We start from the raw sequence: 12,294 nt of genomic DNA, 5'->3' as shown, positions 1-12,294 counted from the left end.
TTGGCACTCCCTACCTATGTGGGCCTCTCCATCAGACTGTTCAAGTCTCCTCACCTCATGGGAGCTAGATTCTCGCTAACCTACCTTGAAAGTTACATATCAGTGTGACTTCTATATTTTCTTGTTTATACAGACCAATCCTGATATAATTTTGGAGAAGGAATACCAGAGCATGAATACCAAGAGGCAAGGTCACTGGGGTCATCTTGGAGACTAGTGACCACAAAGAGAATTGTGTTCTGGCGTCAGCAACTAGAGTTGAAGACAAAATACATCCAGGAGAGGCTGTGTCATTTGAGTTTTTCTTGAACATTCCCTAATCTTTGAGCTATGTATTGGTTACCATTTGAGGCAATGCTAAAAAAATTTTGGACATAGGAGCCAGAAATGTCAGTTCAAATTCTAGTCTTTGACTCAATCTCTGGAAGAGGTTTGATCTAAAACCGACTGTTAGTTTTTCTTTAAAATGGAGGAAGTAATACACATTTGTCTATTCTTAATAGATTGTAGGCAAGATAAAGCCTTAAAATATAGCACCACACATACAAGAGCTAAACAAATGCCACTTTCTTTTCTCCTTCCCCCCAAGGTACTCTAAAGCAAAATTTCCCAACCATTGCACTTTGAAATGCCACTTTTCATCTTGCCATCCTTCTAAAACTCCTGGATCTGTTGCTTCTGGCTGACAGTGGCCTCCTCCAGTGTGCCAAACAAGTATTAACTTTTAATATATTTATCATCATGAAAAACTTTGGGAAGCTCTTCTCTGAAAGATTCCTTTAAAATAGGCATTAGAGAAAAACACCTAGTAAGATATTCAGAATCTATTATAATGACTAGTCCCTTAGAGAGTTGTTTCAACATACACATGAGAATGTATTTAGCATCTTAAAACATTTTTCCCTAAAAGTAAAGATTCAAATCTAAATAAGAATATCCAAGGGATGGAGGTGGGAATCCGAAGTTTTCACAAGACTCCTAAAATTCTTGAGTCTAGGAAACTGCTTCTGTTTAGTTGCTAAGTCATATCTGACTCTTTTGTGACTCCTTGGAGTGTAGGCCATCAGGCTTCTCTGTCCTTTGGATTTCCCAGACAAGAATACTGGAATGGCTTGCCATCTAGGAAACACTACATCTGGTGAATTCACCTCTGGAAAGTGTAATGTGGAGAGCTGGCATAGAGGGGTTGGGTACTTAAAGAGAAGTGTTGAAATTTTCTTGCTTAGGAATTCTAGCATGGTCACTGATTTAGTGTTTCCATGTCTGTGTGTGTATGTGTGTGTGTGTGTAAACAGGGGGAGTGGGGCAGCTAACAATCTGTGGATGCTGTATTTACATCCATTAATTGCAACTCATGTGTAGGATGATGACTTCTGATGTTTAAGACATCTTACTATGTAATGACCTCCCCACCCCTGCTTAGCTACTCTGATGTGATAAATTGGGCAAAGTAAGTCTCCTCTCCCACTCTGCCTTTGATAGTATTACTCTCACTGTAACTCAAATGGGCTTCCCAGGTGGCACTAGTGGTGAAGAACCTGCCTGCTAATGCAGGAGAATAACAGATATGGGTTTGATCCCTGGGACTGGAAGATCCTCTGGAGGATGGTATGGCAACCGATTTTAGTATCCTTGTCTGTAGAATCCCATGGACAGAGGATCCTGGGAGGCCATGGTCCACAGAGTCATAAAGAGTTAGACACAACTGAAGCGACTTAGCAAGTACACTTAACTCATACCTACCATGGCTGGGAAGGAAATGTGAATGAAATTGCCTAGTTTAGCATGATGGATAAAAAGATCTCTAAGTCTAAATTCAGTGAAAAAAAGCAAGAAAAAAGCAACATGTATAAGTTTGTTGTTGTTCAGTTGCCAAGTCATGTCTGACTCTTTGTGACCTCATGGACTGCAGCACGCCAGGCCTCCCTGTCCCACACCATCTCCCGGAGGTTTCCCAAGTTCACATCCATTGAATCGGTGATGCCATCCAACTATCTCATCCTCTGTCACCCCCTTCTCCTCCTGCCTTCAATCTTTCCCAGCACCAGGATGTTTTCCAAGTAGTTGGCCCTTTGCATCAGGTGGCCAAACTATTAGAGCTTCAGCTTCAGCATCAGTCCTTCCAATGAACATTCAGGACTGATTTTCTTTAGGATTGATTGGTTTGATCTCCTTGCTGTCCAAGGGACTCTCAAGAGTCTTTTGTCCAGCACCATAGTTTGAAAGCATCAATTCTTCGGTGCCCAGCTTTCTTTAAGGTCAAACTCTCACATCCATGCATGACTACTGGAAAGACAGTAGCCTTAACTAGATGGACCTTTGTTGGCAAAATGATGTCTTTGCTTTCTAATACACTGTCTAGGGAATCTTCTTTCTCTAGACTCTAGTGGCCCTTCTTGGTGACTATTTAAAAAGAAGTATCTTTTTATTGTGTTGGCAACTTTAATTGATGTGTGCTGTTGTTGCTGTTGTTTTGTCACTCAGTCGTGTCTGACTCTTCTGTGACCCCATGGACTGTAGCCCGCCAGGCTCCTCTGTCCATGGGATTCTCCAGGCAAGAACACTGGAGTGGGTTGCCGTTTTCTTCTCCAGGGGATCTTCCTGATCCAGGAATTGAATCTGCATCTCCTACATTGGCAGGCGGATTCTTTACCACTGAGCCACCAGGGAAGCTTGCAGATTAGCAATATATATTTATAGACACAGTTAATATTTAAGACCCAAAATCTTCTGACCTTAACTACTTGAAACAAACTCTTCTTAGCCTTGTTTATTCTATTACTTTGTTAGACAAATACTTTGTTCATTATCTCAAGCTAAACTTAAAGCCAAGCCAAGTCAAATTATTTCAAATTTAGATAGAATGAGTACATAGTAATGAAACTTAAGTATATTTGTAAATAAAACGAGAGCTAACTGCTCTCAACGAGAGATGGGAAATAAGAGTAAAGAGAGGAGGGGAACTGGGAATAAAATAGAAATCCAAATTATCTTCTCTTGAAGAAAAAAAATCGATGTCACAGCTTTCTTGAATCTGGTAATCTAATCTGGACACTTATCTCTTCTGGAAGTGTATTTTGGCTTCTTTCCTCACTGTGTCCTCATCTCCCTCAGCCCCACCCCCTGTAACTCCCAGAAATGTATAGTTCAGTTAGAAAGGCAGCAGTTTCTGCCCTCTGGTAGAATGGAGACCTGCGTTCCCCACATCTCCATAAAAGTGCCAGTAGAAGTTTAGATTGTCTCAAATGTAGAAATTTATTTCCCACCATGACACTAGGAAACATTTCAGGTTTCTGAATTCTTAAAGATTCTGCTGCCTGAAAATTCTATTCCAAAGTCTACTTTGCCATGACTCATTGTTAGGCAGGCAACAGAGTTATTCAAGACAAATACTGCTGGTTTTGAACTGAGACTATTATTTTGAGAAAGCTCACTGTCTCTATGGAGCAATGTTTCTGATCAAAATGTTACCTCAAGAGCCCCAGAAGTTAAATAACTTTATTGGAGAAGAAAAAGATTCATTAACAGTTTTGTCACATATGTCTAGATAAATGATTTCTTCTGAGTGATAAAACAAGAAAATCATTACCATATGCTGTTTACTAAAACTCATTCTAATTTGAGAGTTAATACTGCAACTGGTAGATTTTTGCATCTGTTTCAGTTATCTTTTACTGCATCACACCCCCTGCCCCCAAATTTAGTGACTTAAAATAGCAGTTCATTGTTACCATAGATGGTTCTGTAGATTGCCTGGACTCTGCTGAACTTGGAATTCTTGCTTGGAGCCTCTCATATAGTTGCATTCAGATGGTGGCAGAACTAGAGTAATCTGAAGCCTTGAGTGGGTTAGACATCTAAGATGGCTTCTTGATTCACATATTTGGCTCCTTAGCTAGAATGGCTGGAAGAGCTAGAAGGTGGTCTCTCTCTTTCTGTTAACACATGACCTCTTCATATGGCTAGTTTGGGATTCCTCACAGTATTACAGTCTCATTACAGTTAGAATTTTTACATGGTGGTTGTTTCTCCCAGAGTAAAAGTTCAAGAGACTCTTGCAGAAGCCACAAAGCTTTTGATAACAAAGCTTTGGAAGTCATATGGCATCATTTATTTTATTCAATTAGTAGAAAGATAGGGGCTTCCCCTGTGTTGCAATGGTAAAGAATCTCACTGCCAATGCAGGAGATGTGGGTTAGATCCCTGGGTTGGAATGATACCCTGGTGGAGGAAATGGTAACCCACTCCAGTATTCTTGCCTAGAAATTTCCATGGACAGAGGAGCCTGGCAGGCTATAGTCCGTGGGGTTGCAAAGAGTCAAATACAATGGAGCAACTTAGCATGCAAGTCATACACAGGTATCAACCAATAGAACTCCCAACTGCCAAAGCAAAAATGATTTGAGCAATAAAACAAATACATAATACTGGATTATCACCAAAGTATAAGATAGGGATCCAGTGGATCCATACTGATAGAAATAAATAATTAAATTAATAAATAAATGTGAGAGAAGAGGCAAATCTCCCTTGAAGAACTCCAGATAATGTACGTGTGTAGATATTTCACTGCAAGAAGGGAAAGCATGAATCCTTGATTTGTTCATTCTGACTTCCTTCCAAATAGCACAGAATAGAACAGGGTAAAGAAAGTGTATCTCAGCCTTATGATCAAGGTCATTATCAACAATGATAATTCATGTTAGCAATATTTATCCTTGATATGTTGTGATAAAAATGGCACTTCTATGCTCTTCCTTCCAAAAGCCATGAAAATGAAAGTGTTAGTAGTCAGTCATGTCCAACTCTGTGCAACCCCATGGGCTGTAGCCCACCAGGCTCCTCTGTCCATGGGATTGTCCTGGCAATAATACAGGAGTGCGTTGCCATTCCTTTCTCCAGGGGGTCTTCTTGATCCAGGGATCGAACCTGCGTCTCTTACGTTTGCTGCACTGGCAGGCGGGTTGTTTACCACGAGTGTCACAAAAACCCGTAACTCCAGTCTAATTATGAGAAAAACATCAGATAAGTTTCAATAGAAGGAAATCCCACAAAATAATTGATTTATATTCCTCAAAACTGTTAAGGTCATCAAAAGTAAATTTTGAAAAACTGTTACAACCAAGATGAACCAAAGGAGATAATGACAAGTAAATGTTATGTGGTATTCTGGATTAGACCCTGGAGCTGAAAAAGATGTTAGGTGGAAACTAAGGAACTCTGACCTGCCTCTTGAGAAACCTGTATGCAGATCAGGAAGCAACAGTTAGAACTGGACATGGAACAACAGACTGGCTCCAAATAGGAAAAGGAGTACGGCAAGGCTGTATATTGTCACCCTGCTTATTTAACTTACATGCAGAATACATCATGAGAAACACTGGGCTGGATGAAGCACAAGCTGGAATCAAGATTGCCAGGTGAAATATTAATAACCTCAGATATGCAGATGACACCACCCTTATGGCAGAAAGTGAAGAAGAACTAAAGAGCCTCCTGATGAAAATGAAAGAGAAGAGTGAAAAAGTTGGCCTAAAGCTCAACATTCAGAAAACTAAGATCATGGCATCTGGTCCCATCACTTCATAGCAAATAGATAGGGAGACAATGGAAACAGTGAGAGACTTTGTTTTTTTGGGCTCCAAAATCACTGCATATGGTGATTGCAGCCATGAAATTAAAAGACACTTACTCCTTGGAAGGAAAGTTATGACCAACCTAGGCAGCATATTAAAAAGCAGAGATATTACTTTGTCAACAAAGGTCCATCTAGTCAAGGCTATGGTTTTTCCAGTGGTCATGTATGGATGTGAGAATTGGACTATAAAGAAAGCTGAGAACTGAAGAATTGATGCTTTTGAACTGTGGTGTTGGAGAAGACTCTTGAGAGTCCCTTGGACTGCAAGGAGATCCAACCAGTCCATCCTAAATGAGATCAGTCCTGGGTGTTCATTGGAAGGACTGATGTTGAAGCTGAAACTCCAGTATTTTGGCCACCTGATGGGAAGAGTTGACTCGTTTGAAGAGACCCTGATGCTGGGAAAGATTGAAGGCAGGAGGAGAAGGGGATGACAGAGGATGAGATGGTTGGATGTTATCACCCACTCAATGGACATGAGTTTGAGCAAGCTCCGGGAGTTGGTGATGGACAGGGAGGCCTGGAGCGCTGCAGTTCATGGGGTCACAAAGAGTCAGACATGACTGAGCGACTGAACTGAACTGAAGAAACTCTGGATAAAGTACTATGGACTTTAGTTAATAATAATGAGTTAATAAGTTTTCATTAATTGTAACAAATATACCATGCAAATATAAGATGTTATTATTAATAGGAGAAATTCAGCGAGGGGGAATGTGAGAATTGTGTGCACTGTGGCCTTGTTTTTCCGATAGATCTAAAACTTTTCTTAAAAATTGTTATTGTTGCCATTCAGTCACTAAGTCGTGTCCAATTCTTTGCAACTGCATGGACTGCAGCACACCAGGCCCCTCAGTCCTCTACTATCTCCCAGAATTTGTTCAAATTCATGTCCGTTGAGTTGGTGATGTTATCCAACTATCTCACTCTCTTTTGCCCCTTTATCCTCCTTCCCTTAATCTTTCCCAGGATCAGGATCTTTTCCAATGAGTCAGCTCTTTGCATCAGGTGGCCAAAGTATTGGAGCTTCAGTTTCAGCATCAGCCCTTCTAGTGAATATTCAGGGTTGATTTCCTTTAGGATTGACTGGTTTGATCTCCGCGCAGTCCAAGGGACTCTCGAGTCTTCTCCAGTGCCACAATTTGAAAACATCAATTCTTTGGCTCTCAGTCTTCTTTATGGTCTAACTTTCACATCTGTACATGACTACTGGAAAAATCATAGCTTTGACTATACAGATCTTTGTTGGCAAAGTGATGTCAGTGCTTTTTAATATGCTATCTAGGTTTGTCATAGCTTTTCTTCCAAGGAGCAAGTGTCTTTTAATTTCATGACTGCAGTCATCACTGGTAATGATTTTGGAGCCCAAGAAAATAAAATGTTACTTCTTCAACTTTTTCCCTTTTTATTTGCCTTGAAGTGATGGGACTGGATGCTGTGAACTTAGTTTTTTGAATGTTGAGTTTTAAGCCAGCTTTTCTACTCTCCTCTCTCACCCTCATCAAAAAGCTCTTTAATCCCCCTTCATTTTCTGCCATTAGAGTGGTATGATTTTCCTGTCTAAGGTTGTTGATATTTTTCATGGCAATTAACTCCAGCTTGTCATTCATCCAGCCCAGCATTTCACATGAAGTGCTCTGCATATAAGTTAAATAAGCAGGGTGACAACATACAAAGGTCTGTTTATAAAAAAGCTAGCCAGTGGCCCCAGATTTGAAGGAGGGGACCACAAAAGGTGTGAAAAACAGGAGGTGTGGTTCATTGGCACTGGCATTCATTTCACTGATTTTCCTCTGAGGATCCACCTCTCTACATCTAATTTCAGTTCATGTGGCTGAAGCCTCACTCTGGTGCTAAAGGTCGAGCCAGCGACTGTGGCCTAAGGCAACCAGTGAGTTTTATCTTCCTCACCAGAATCTCCTTACTGTGCTGTGCTGTGCTTAATCACTCAGTTGTATCTGACTCTTTGAGACCCCATGGACTGTAGCCCACCAGGCTTCTCTGTCCATGGGATTCTCCAGGCAACAATACTGGAGTGGGTTTCTAGTTCCTTCTCCAAGGAATATTCCCAACCTAGGGATTGAGCCTGGGTCTCCCACATTGCAGGCAGATTCTTTACTGACTGAGTCACTGGGGAAGCCCAGTGTTCTATGAATCCACTTTAATATAAAATAGCTTTTAAAGAACAAGCCGATGCTAATGTTTTCATTGTAATAGGACCATTTTGCTTGCAAGTAAGAAAATCTAATTAAAATAGTTTTCTTATCCAACAGGTCTGGAGGTAGGGTAGCTCCTGGCTTAGTGCTATAATGATTGACTCAGTGTTTTTTCATCTTTCAACCAGCTTCTTCCATGGTCAGGAGATGGCTGCACAAGTTCCAGCTAACACGATCTCACACAAGTGTCCAGGTAAGAAAAGAGTACATCTTCCTTGTGTGTCTTGGAAGACTTTAGTAAGAAAGCTTGTCAGAAGAAGCACCTTTCCACTGTTCCAGCCTGTACAGACTTCTCTTCAAGTCTCATTGGCCAGAACAGGGTCAAAAGGGAAATAAAGTACCAGATCTGTTTGGGTGACCTAAGAGTCACCTCTGGGGACTGGGGTTGGAGCACTTGTCCATGTAGATGAGCACAGTTAGTTGTTGGGATGGAAGAAGAGTAGAATGGGTGCCGAGCAAGCAAACAAAAACCTGCTACACTGACAAGCACTATTTCAAATAATCAGAAAAAATGATTCAATTGATGAAGACATAATACTAAAATATTATGCAGTAGTTAGAGGGAATAAGTGCAACGTATGTAAGTCTTAAAAGCATAGTATTCTTGAAAACAGTGGGAAAGAGAACACAATCTATTGAATAATACAGTTATTTATGTTGCTTAAAAATAAATGAACACTGGAGCTTTGACCTGCTGCTATAAGGAGTGTAAGCTGGTACAACCATTTGGGAAAACTTTTGGACAGAATCTATTAAAGCTAAACAAAAGCATGCCTTACTTCCCAATAAATTCATCTTCTAGGTATATATACACACATGCCTATGTGCTCCAGACATGTCTGAGAGTTTTTAGAGCAACACCATTCATAATAGTCCCAAACTAGAAACCAGTCACCCAAGTGTCCATCAGCTAGAAGAATGGGTAAATAAATGATGGTGTAGTTCCATGTTGGAATACTAACTGAATACAGTATTCACTGGAATACTATACAGTCATGAGAATGAATAAATGACTGCTTCATGCTGCAACTAATGAAAGAAGTCTGTTATAACAGAGTACTAACTATATGATTCTAATTACATAGATTTTTAAAATAGAAAAAATTAATCTATAATGATAGGAGTCAAGATAGTAGCTTCAGGGAATGTCAGAGTTATTGGGATGGACTTCTGGTAAACTGTTCATATTTCATTTCTTAATAGGGCTGGTAGTTTCATGGATTTTATTGTGAAAATTCACTGAACTGTATATTTATGATGCTCATTTTCTGTTAATGTATGCATGTTATATTTAAAATTTTTTCTTTAAAAAACTACATGCATGCAAAGTCAGTTCAGTTCAGTTCAGTTCAGTCACTCAGTCGTGTCCGACTCTTTGTGACCCCATGAATCACAGCACACCGGGCCACCCTGTCCATCACCAACTCCCGGAGTTTACCCAAACTCATGCCCATCGAGTCGGTGATGCCATCCAGCCATCTCATCCTCTGTCGCCCCTTTCTCCTCCTGCCCCCAATCCCTCCCAGCATCAGGTTCTTTTCCAATGAGTCAACTCTTCGCATGAGGTGACCAAAGTACTGGAGTTTCAGCTTCAACATCAGTCCTTCCAATGAACACCCAGGACTGATCTCCTTTAGGATGGACTGGTTGGATCTCCTTGCAGTCCAAGGGACTCTCAGGAGTCTTCTCCAACACCACAGTTCAAAAGCATCAATTTTTTGGCACTCAGCTTTCTTCACAGTCCAACTCTCACATCCATACATGACCACTGGAAAAACCATAGCCTTGACCAGAAGGACCTTTGTTGGCAAAGTAATGTCTCTGCTTTTTAATATGCTATCTAGGTTGGTCATAACTTTCCTTCCAAGGAGTAAGCGTCTTTTAATTTCATGTCTGCAGTCACCATCCGCAGTGATTTTGGAGCCCAAAAAAATGAAGTCTGACCCTGTTTCCACTGTCTCTCCATCTATTTCCCATGAGGTGATGGGACCAGATGCCATGATCTTAGTTTCCTGAATGTTGAGCTTTAAGCCAACTTTTTCACTCTCCTCTTTCACTTTCATCAAGAGGCTTTTTAGTTCCTCTTCACTTTCTGCCATAAGGGTGGTGGTGTCATCTGCATATCTGAAGTTATTGATATTTCTCCTGGCAATCTTGATTCCAGCTTGTGCTTCTTCCAGCCCAGTGCTTCTCATGATGCATGCAAAGTAGCATTTATTTAATGCGTAAATGAGGATACAAAGAAAACTCAGTCCCTGCCTTCATGAAACTTAATTCTAATAATAAAAGTAAAAGTAATAATAGCAGCAGCAAGTAACACTTAAATAGTGTAGATTGTGTTCCAGGTCAGATTGTAAGCATATAAAATAGATACTCTTATCATCCCCATTTTAGAGCTTAGGAAATTGAGACATAGGGCTGCCTACTGAAGATCACACTGTCAGTGGTAGAGTGAGAATGCAAGCCTTGTAACCCTGTCCCTACAGTCTAGCTTTCAACCAGGATGCCCTAATGCCACTCATGCTAGTAAAGGAGAAAGCCAAAAACAATGATAGGTACAAAAATATCTCAGTTCAGTTCAGTCACTCAGTTCAGTCAGTCGTCTCTGACTCTTTGCCACCCCATGAACCGCAGCACGCCAGGCCTCCCTGTCCATCACCAACTCCTGGAGCTCGCTCAAACTCATGTCCGTTGAGTTGGTGATGCCATCCAACCATCTCATCCCCTATCATCCCCTTCTCCTCCTGCCCTCAATCCTTCCCAGCATCAAATGAGGTCTTTTCAAATGAGTCAGCTCTTCTCGGGTGGCGATAACTGCAACTGAGTGAAAGCAAAACACAGAGGTGGAAGTTGATAAGAAGGAATTGCTATTTAGAATAGGAGGGCTAGGGAAATTTTTCTCCCTCATGCTTGTCAAAAATAAAGCGATGTTTGGATGAAGACATGAAGGCAATGAGTGAGTCAAATGGACATGGGAGCAACGCGAGTGTCAGGCAGAAAAAAACAGCGAGACCAGATGCCCAGAGGCATGCACAGTAAGTTCAAGAACCGGCTAGGAGGCCAGAGTGGCTAAAGTCGGACGAGACGGGGAGAGGGAAAGATAAAGCCAGAGCCAGCAGACACCAGATCGCGGGTTCCTTTGGGGCCAGTGTTTGTATTTATAAGGGGAAGCGTAGCCAATCATTTATATAGTAAACATGTTAGAGTCAGTGTGTACCTTTGGGAGAGGAGTGGCTGAAGGAGTCTTGACCAAAAGAAATAGATACAAGGGAGGGACATAGCACCAGTCTATTAGACCAGAGTATCATGAGTATTATTAACTCAGTTCTACACCTGAGTCGTAGGGCAGAGGTGTAGGTTGTTGTAGCTTATAACCAGAAAGAACTCTATATTCCATCTCTACATCACCATAAATTATCCAAAAATTAAAATGCTGGCACCAAACCTCTACTTCAGAGAAGAGAGATATGCCCTCGGTGTGTTAAGACTTTTCCATTTCTGATGATTCATTCCCATACAGGCGGCAATATTTATAATGGCCGATACTGCCTTTGGCCAGCAATGTGCAAAATACCTCTTTTTCCTTTTGACAAAGCATCTTACCAAAAGAGTAATAAGACATAGTTTCTACAAACATATTAACATTAATCTTTTCAAAACTATATGATTTAGTGGCTTAATTTTTTCCTGGAAATGTCAGGTATATTGATAAACTACATGAATTGATGCCTAAAACATTGTGATTTCTTCAAAACAAACATCCTGCATGCACACCAGTAAACCCCAAGAAGGATCAAGACTCATTATTTATATTTAAACTTAAATAGGTTATTTTTGTCCAGAAAAAAAGTTTATACTTTTATTGGTAATATGAAAGATCTTGCTTTAGGTTAGAGAGATTTTTAATTAGGCATATTATTGCAAATTCTGCCTCCCTCTTTATTTTGGAGATCTCAAAACCCAGAAGAGTATCTTTTAAAAAAGGACAATTGTCCTGTAACTATTCTGATGAAATAATATTTAAAAACATTGCATCCTGGGAGTTCAAAAGTTGAAGTTTTTACTTTTTCAAGGACTTCCAAAGAAAAAAAGGTAGTCAAATCACACATCTTCTGTGATTTGACTCTCAAATGAGCTTCTAGATTTCTTAGCTATATTAAAATCTAATTGTAAAAGGGGTGGGGACTCTGCATGTTAATTTATAATATGTTTATTAATCTGTTCACTATTTATTGAATGTCTCCTGAATATCAAACAGTGTGCTAAGTACCTGGGTATATTGATGAGGGAAAACAGACACAGGGCTGCCTTCATAGTGCTAAAGGCTAGTAGGACAGCAGACGTTAGTTACACAAGCACATATAAAACTGCAAGTGAGACGCGCACTGTGGAGAGGAAGCTCATGATGCAATGAAAGCCTGTACAGAGGACTCTGAACTA

The 12,294-nt window shown here is 40.5% G+C and overlaps 1 long non-coding RNA gene across 2 annotated transcripts in view; it reads left to right on the top strand.

Moving 5' to 3' along the window:
- The first annotated feature begins 7,979 nt into the window (after window positions 1-7,979).
- The window catches only part of LOC122439514, a 517,062-nt gene continuing 512,747 nt past the window's right edge, over window positions 7,980-12,294 (top strand). Inside the window, exon 1 of one of the 2 annotated variants that reach the window (XR_006268903.1) lies at window positions 7,980-8,047. This is a non-coding gene — a long non-coding RNA (uncharacterized LOC122439514). The remainder of the gene's footprint in view (window positions 8,048-12,294) is intronic. The other variant, XR_006268898.1, reaches the window with a different exon arrangement.

This window comes from Cervus canadensis, chromosome 4, assembly GCF_019320065.1.
Source record: "Cervus canadensis isolate Bull #8, Minnesota chromosome 4, ASM1932006v1, whole genome shotgun sequence".
NCBI lineage: Eukaryota > Metazoa > Chordata > Mammalia > Artiodactyla > Cervidae > Cervus > Cervus canadensis.
Note: the sequence above shows the minus strand (reverse complement) of the source record. Positions and strands in the feature narration are given on the sequence as shown.